This window comes from Urtica dioica, chromosome 6, assembly GCF_054948205.1.
Source record: "Urtica dioica subsp. dioica isolate 48M chromosome 6, U.dioica_male_clone48M_v1_H2, whole genome shotgun sequence".
Lineage (NCBI taxonomy): Eukaryota > Viridiplantae > Streptophyta > Magnoliopsida > Rosales > Urticaceae > Urtica > Urtica dioica.
This window is the reverse complement of record NC_142761.1, coordinates 37,401,433-37,410,214: the sequence shown is the minus strand read 5'-3', so window position 1 is coordinate 37,410,214 and position 8,782 is coordinate 37,401,433.

The window sequence follows — 8,782 nt, the reverse complement described above, 5'->3', positions numbered from 1 at the left end:
AGAGAGAGAGAGAGAGAGAGAGAGAGAGAGAGAGAGAGAGAGAGAGAGAGAGATAGATAATATGTAGAGAGAGAGTGAAGAAAAGTTACCTTGCAGCGACGGAGAATCGATGGCCACCGGCGAGCGAATAGGTGGGTGAGGAAGGAGGCTGGTCAATTGGTGAGTCTTTCAGGAGGAGGTTTTTTGGCTACTGGATATGTCACGCTTGTGGGTTCTAACAAAATATCTAGGATTTTTTAAAAATGTTAACGGGTCGGGCGGGATGTTATTTCTGCCACCTGACCCGTACCCGTTAAAAATGCTAACTGGTAATACCGTTAACCCGCTAACCCATTTAAGCGGCTATTACCCGACCTGTTTAGCTTGGATACTAGGGGGGTTAACGCGTTTTAGGCAAAAATGTCATTCTTACTTGTTTGTAATGCTTGTCATATTTTTAGGATTTGAGATCGAGAGATAAAAAATCAGTATTGACATAGGTTGTTAGATGATCGAGAGAGATTTAGCGATAATTACATGAGTGTGATTAGTGAAGAAAGAGAATCGAAAAAACCGTGCGTAGTCTAGGAATCCCGATTATATGAGGCTTTAGCGAAGCCGTTTTCATTGCCTTCCTTATATCCGTTCACCCATCGTTTAATTTCTTGCTTTATTTATTTTTCTATAAATTAATTAATAATCACCATTGTTTACTTGAGTTCAATTCGTTGCTAGTTAATTGAGTTTCGGTTGAGCATAGTCCTCGTGGTATCGACTCATATTTACGATTTTATTACTTGAGCGACTACGTGCACTTGCGTACGAAAATTTTACAACAAGTTTTTGGTTCCGTTGCTAAGGACTTAGTCTTCAACTATTATTAGATTAGCTAGTTTTCAATTTGAACTATTGTTATTTTTTTTATTTGGCTCGCTTTTCTTTTTGTGTTAACTTTCTTGTTTTGAAGGTGTATGCAGAAAGATGGTGACAATGCCCTTCTTCCGATCGACTTGAAAATAGAGAGAACGTGCAAAAAAAAATGGAAGGAGAAAAGGCTAGCGATCATAGGTGACCAGGCAAAAAAGCCACTCATTGAATACATCATGCCCACGGTCCAGGGATACCCTCGGCGATCCGAAGGCCACCCATCGGGGGGATCAAATCTTCAAGATAAAGACGAAGACGATCCAAATGATTCAACATAATCAATTCTCAAGAGCCTCGAACGAAGAGTCATTCAAGCATATCACAAATGTAGTCATCGAGATGTGCAACATATTTTGCCTTCTCAACATCTCGGCTGATGCTATTCGAATGCGCCTTTTCTCATTCTCACTTCTCGACCGAGCGAAGAGCTGGCTCCAATCTCTGCCTACCGACTCTATATCCACATGGGAGGAGCTCTGCAACATCTTCTTTGCCAAATTCTTCCCATTTGAGAAGACCGCTCGCCTCCGCAATGAGATCCATAACTTTATCCAGTGGGACGGCGAAGCACTCCACGAGCATGGGCGCATTTCAAGGAGATGTTGAAAAATTACTCACACCACGCTATCTCACTTATAGAGCGGCTCTAGACCTTCTATTATGGTCTGATCATCTCACGGAGACCTTAGTCAGCACCACAACAAGAGGCACGGTGTTGACTAAGACACCATCAGAGTTCCATGCTCTACTAAAAAAGTTGGCGCGCTCAAACGATCAGTGCCCGATGGGCAGGAGAAGCATGCAGACGCACCTCGCCGCAACCTCAACTATAGAAATAGAGGCGATCAAGGCTCGGATGATGCAAATGACGGCTGTGCAATAACAACTGGCAGAGAGTCAAGGAACGGTGAATGCCGTGTCTGCAACCGCAACCGAGCGTTGCTTCTTATGCAATGGGAACAACATAGCCGATCACTGTTTGCATGGAATCGCAGGTCCAATGACGAACGCGAATTGTGTGGGTAATTACAACCGTCCCTCAAACCAAAATTTTAACAACTATATGGGGCAAGAAATAATTACCAATAAAATGCGTGGCGAATGCCACAAAATCAGCAACAATGACCTTTCAAAGCTTCTCTCAACAACAACGTTTCCTCCAATAGCCACCTCCAGAGCCCAAGATCAACATCAAAGATGTCTTCGTGGCGTTCATGACGTAGACCCAAAACACCATCAAGAACCAATCCAATGGGCTTCAGAATCTTGAGGCACAAGTTAAGCAGATTCCTGAAGCCCCCAACTCTTGACTGCAAGGGACACTCGCGAGCAACACGGTGAATAATTTGAAGGAGCAATGCAACAACGTCACTCATTGGAATGGCGTTGCCCCTACGAGTCTCACAACGGACATAGATGATGCCTATTCATCAAAAACTCCCGCAACCAAAGCCGTCTCCACCATTCCTCGTATATACGCCACAAATTCCATATATGAAAAGGCTCTTCCTGAGACTAAGCGAAGAGTGCAGCGGGATTCTCCTGCGCGAAATCCCTCCAAAGATGAAAGACCCGGAGTGATTCACGATTCCATGTGCCATATGGCAGGTCTACATCAAACTCGCACTATGTGATATCGAAGCGAGCATAACTCTAATGCCATCCACCGACTTTGACAAGCTCGAAATTGGCGACATCAAGCCCAAAAATATGATCCTACAAAAGGCGGACAAGTCGGTAAAGCATCAGCGAGTATTCATGGAGTACATACTTGTCAAGGTTGGAAAGTTCTTATTCCTCGTAGGCTTCTATGTCCTCGACATGGTGGTGGACCGAGAGATTTCGATCATTCTCGGACGGTTGTTCTTAGCCATAGTAGGTGCCGTCATCGATGTGAAGAAGGGCGAACTGAAGCGCGTCAAGCACGGGGAGGAATTGTTGGGAATATACGATGCCCGATAGTGCGCGAAGTTTAAGGAGGAGGTCCACTGACTTGAACACGGGGAAGCTATACTTCAAAAGCCTCAAAGACCACCGCCAAAATTGCCAAATAAGATTGAGAAGGGTGAGGCTAAGCGCGCGAAGATCAAAGGTCCTGAGGCACCGCGATGGGGAAATTGAAAAACTCCGTACAAAGAAGAGAGAAAGATAGTCCGCGAAGAGGCCCACCGAGGACCAAGCTGACGAAGAAGGTATCCCGTCAAGCTATTGATGTCTTGTTGGGAGGTAACCCAATGTTTTGTTTTCAGCTTTTTCGTTTTTATTAGTTTATTTGTAGTTTAAAAACAAGTGTAAGAGCCCTGTATTTTTTATGTCCAAACATTGTGAACAATGTTCGTTTCAAGTTTGGGGGGGGGATTATCAATCTGTATATTTAAGGCGAAACGGGTCCAGTTATGAGCTGCCCTACTAAAATCCCGGGGATAAAACATAATATCAAAAGAAACAAAAAATTCCGCTAATACCTTGATGTCGTGAAGCACCCTTCCCAGCTCCGTAGAAGGAATTTTCCGGCTTTTGACCGCCATACCAACTTCTCGGCAGTTAAGACTGGATGAGAATCCTATTACAGCCCATCTCGCGAGCAAATGACCTTGCTTTTGGCTCCGAGCCCAAGACCGTCCCTTGGTAGTCGCGGATAAGGCACCATGCACTAAACATTCGTCAGAGGTTTATTTTTTTATTTTATTTTATTAGTGTAACTTCTTCTTTTAGGTAGAAATTGGTGTGTGATTGCCTTGTCTTGTCTGTAATTCTAAAATGCTTATCTAGGGAACTGTAGGATTTTAAGCTTATGCATAGGGTTGTTAGTCATGATTTCTTGAGCGTGATTGTGTTTGTACATGTTTTGTGTGATACAGCTTTTTGACCCCAATATGTATATCTTGAGTCTTTAGGGTGCCTTTGTGATGTAGCTAGACCGACCACCTAAGTGAGATTACTTCAACACACTAGAACCCTCTTCGATCCCTAATCGAAGTAAAATTAAGTACATGTTGATCTAGGAAAGATGAGCAACTTCAAGCCAAAGATCCGACTTGAACGAAATTATCCATCAGAGCCCTTTGCACAAAAAGCCAAAACCGTTACCTTCTCATTCTTAGCCACGCAACGCAGCCTAGCTAATGAAGACATTCCCACAAAGAACCCTTTGATCTAATAAGGACGTAATCGCGAGTCACTTTTGAGAGTTTTTGACAAGTTTTTGAGTGAGTCTCAAAGTCAATGAAAAAAATCGTTGAAAACCGTAAGAGTTTTGTTATTTATTTTCGTCTGTTGAAAAAAAAAATAGAAACGAAAAAAAGAAAGGAAAAAAAGAGAAAAAAACATAATGTGTTAGGATGATGCTCACTCTAAGCATTTAGTTTATTTTTGTTTTGTTAATTACGGTGTCCAAACAAGAAATAAATATGAATTGGAGATATGTCTGTGAGTCGAGTTCTTGGAGTGACGGTCTTGAGGGTGATTTTGGAAGAGGTCGAGTGCTAGAGTGAGTTGAGTGAGATTTGAGTACTTAGCGAGAAATGATTGGTGATCCTTGCTAGGTTGATTTTAGTCACTAAAAATTCTATATCCTACCGTGACCCTAGTATGAACATTACAAGAGAAAAGACCTATGGACCGACCAGAGACGAAATGTGTACATTAATGTAGACTAAGGGAGAAAAGTGGACATATAGGTGTGTTGAGCTGAAATTTGGCTTTATGAAATCTCTTGAGGGTGGTTGAGAACGTTGCAAAGCGGGGTACCCGAGAGTTTGTGAGACACAGAAATGTTATAAATGGTCAAGGTAATGTTAACTTGTATCTCACTATTTGTCACACTTGGTAGTGGAATTTAAATAAAAATCACGAATGCCCTCTACATTGTAAGTCTATATATTCGTAGTTGATGCAAGCACATTTTTAACAAGGAAAATCGCCAAAATTTACCATTCTTTTAGTTAACTTCTTGGGTGTGTTTTTATTTTTAGTTTCATCACTTGAGGACACGCGACAGTTCAAGTTTAGGGGTATTTGATTAGCATAATTTATACATAGTTATAACGTGTTTCCGAGCTTGAATCTCATGCGTTCTTGAGTGATTTTGGTGTGTTTAATATGTTTTTGAGTTATTTACATGTTCGAGAGATTATTTTTGTGTTAAGGATGTCGTCGGAGCAATGAGATCTTTTATTGAAGATTTTGGATGAACTTTGCTCAACATTGGATTTAGATTTCTCTTAGCTTTCCAACGCATATTTATTTTCGAGAATCGAACACCAGAGCTATGAGTTATGGCCGTGGAATCTGATGCTGTTAGGAATTCTTGCCCACGAGAAGATGCTTTTGTAAATTCTCGTTGAAATATTAATAAAATAAAGTTTGACATTTATAAGTTATTCGAATCGAAAGCGTTATTTCTCATATATTAAGATTTATCAAACATTCACCAACCCATAGTCTCCGTATCGAACTAAGTCACATGCACGACATCTGAGCTCGGGCGGTGAACTAAAATTGGCCGATGATTGGTTTATGCCTAGGTACATGAATCTGAAATTATATATGTGGAACACAAGTGAAGGTTGATCACTTAGTGGGAGCATTCTACAATTGTGATAAGTGTACGACCCGGACAGATCTTGTTTGTAGATGTGTCGTTTAGGGACCGTTACGACACACGAACCGAGATCACAAATGATGGTCACAGTGAGACTTGATCTAAATCCTGAAGTGATCATGGACACTGGATTATGTTACCGCACTCTTCGACTCATTCGCTAAAAGGCCACTATCATGCTGTTCACAGCTTATGTCTTGGGAGCATTGCGGAACATGGTTCGAGTGAGAAATGATTTACAGATATGGAATCCAGCATTCCTGAAAGAAGGTAAATGTTCTCTCACCTAAGGTTTGATTCCAGAACCGATAGATTGCGAACACTTCTGAAGTTTGTACGTTCGGAAGAATCTTTCGCTGGGGAAGCAATAATGCTTAGGGCTTATAGGTGTCAAGAAAAGTATAACATAATAATTGACTTTTCTCGACACGAGTTGAACCTAGAGGATATTGATCACGAACTAACTATATCAGTGGACACTCGTCACAATGAGTAAATATAATTCTAGTACCAAGGAGGATTCAGTCTTGGCTTGCAACGTGGAGTCTGACCAAGATTAGACAAATCGATGTAGAAAAGAGAAATGACTTTATCATCTTTTCATCGAATTTGTTAAGCTTCTAATACTAGGTCCATAGTCCCCGATTCGGTTCTGATAAAGGCGGATAAGAACTTTCGAATAATAATGTTTTCATTATTATAATCTCACTAGCTGTAATTGTGATTGACATCATCAATTCTGAAATATGGGTATTTGCATAATTAAATAATTATTTATGTTAGTATTAATTAGGGCAGTGTAGCAAAATAACCAAAATGAAACTATGAAATTTGTTTTTAGCCTAGGTTTCACAACTTTTAGGGAAATAACCAACAAGTTTATGTGTCAATAATTAAGGTCTGATTTGCCCTTATTTATTAACAAATTCGTCATTTTCTCTCTCCTACTTTTTTACTACTTTTTTTTTACATAAAAACTTCAAAACACCATATCTATCTCATATGAACTCGAAATTGAGTGATTCCAAATCCTACGTATTCGTGACGCCGAGATCTTCAAAAATAGATCCATTGTGTTTGATGAAAAATCATGTTTAATACCATAGATGTAGAAAAATCACGTTACTACCTTAAATATGGAAATAACTAAAATTTTTTGAGATTATCAAATAAATAAATGGAAACGTAAATATGATGCATTAAACATAATTTTTCATCAAACACAATAGGTCTATTTTTGAAGATCTCGACGCCACGAATTTGTAGGATCTGAAATCATTCAATTTCGAGTTCGTATGAGAAAGATACGAATTTTTGAAGTTTTGATGCAAAAAAAATTATTTGAAAAAAATAGGAAAGAGAAAGTGACGAATTTGTTAATAAATAAGGGCAAATCAGAACTTAATTATTGCCACATAAGCCATTTGGCTATATCTCTAAAAATTGTCAAACATAGGCTATATCCAAAATCACATGTTTAAAGTGGCCTAGTTAGTTACAAATCTCTATTAATTATTTGTTGTTTGATCTAGTAAATAATTAATCAATTACTTATTTGTTTATTGTTGGACTAAGTAAATAAATAATTAATTGAGTTTTAAGCAATTGGGCCTTGCACAAAATGAGGTGCATGAATTTTAGGAGATCTTGGCACATGATTTGCGCAAATCCTCCCCTAGTCGAGAGGTAGAAATTCGTCCATGCCATTATTGGTACTTATAAATATTTTCTCTTGAGTTGTTTAAATAAAGGAGAGATGAAAATATTTAAAAGAAAATAAGATATTGTCCTTTATTATCTCTCATGAATATTAGGAGAGAATAATATTTAAAAGGAAATAAGATATTGTCCTTTATTCTATCTCATGAATATTATGAGAGAACAATATTTAAAAGGAAATAAGATATTGTCATTTATTATCTCTCATGAATATTATGAGAGAATAATATTTATAAGAAAATAAGATATTGTCCTTTATTCTCTCTCATGAATATTAATGAGAGAATAATATTTAAAAGGAAATAAAATATTTCCTTTATTCTCTCATTAATAAATATTTCCTTTAAACAGGAAACAAAATCTCATAGATATTGATTTGATGGCTAAGAGAGAAAATATGATTCATGAGATAAGATCCAATGGCCAAGCTTAGATTCACTAGTGTGAACATAATAAAAATGAACAATATATTTTGGAAACTACCAAGAATATATCATTTCCACTACTATAAATAGCAGGTTCATGAGAAGAGAAAAACACACTTCTGTGCTTCAGAGTTTTCGACCAAGAGCTCTCTCTCTCTCTCTCTCTTGGTCGACGCCCCCCTCCCCCTCTTGGAACTCCGTGATTCTAATCCCATAAACGTGGTGCGATCTAAACACCTCGTTGTAGATCATAGTGAGATAAAGATTGTGCCGGCCACTCACATTTCTTATTCGTCTCGGAGATTACGTTTCGGAAGATTACGGTGTCATCAGAGACGAGTTCAGAGCATCGAGGAGCTAAATCTTGAAGAAGGAGCTAAAAGCTTGAAGATAGTCTTTTAAGACTGAAGACGGATGAGTAAAAGCTTGAAGATACAGTAGCTGATCCAAAACATGTAAGTATTACTGAATCTCTAAATTTAGCTCTTATTGGTTGCTTGACATTGCTTTCATAAATAATTAATAAGTAAATCTTGATCTTGTTAGATAACCATAATATTAATTAGCTCGTTAGTGTAATTAATCTTTTCCGCACTTAATATGGTTATCAAGGTGCAATAATCACCAACAAGTGGTATCAGAGCGATTGTTCGTGTCTGATACCACCTTTGTTTCTCCAACAGATGCATGCGCCATGAAATTTGCATGCCACGTTGTGAGAGTTGCTCGCGCTGTGGAAGAAAAAAGCAAAACAAAAGAAAAAAGCGCTGCGTGGAAAAACAACAAGACGCCGCGTGGGAAGAAAAATAAAACGCTGCGTAGAGATGCGCAACATTGGCCGGGGCAGGATTCCGTGCCAAGATGTGTGTGCGCTTCGCGGATACGTTTTTAGCACCTTCCGAATTTGCGTTTTTGACGTATTCTCGACCGTTGGATCAAATCCAATGCTTCCAAGGGCTCTGAAAATACCAGAAAAATCTTATATATATATATATATATATATATATATATATGTATTAGAACTCTCATAATCATAAGTTAGGTTTTATTTTAGTTTCTTATTTAGTGTTTGACTAGTTGGGAGAGCAGAGACAACTAGAGAGGAAGACCACCGTTCGTCGCGATCGAA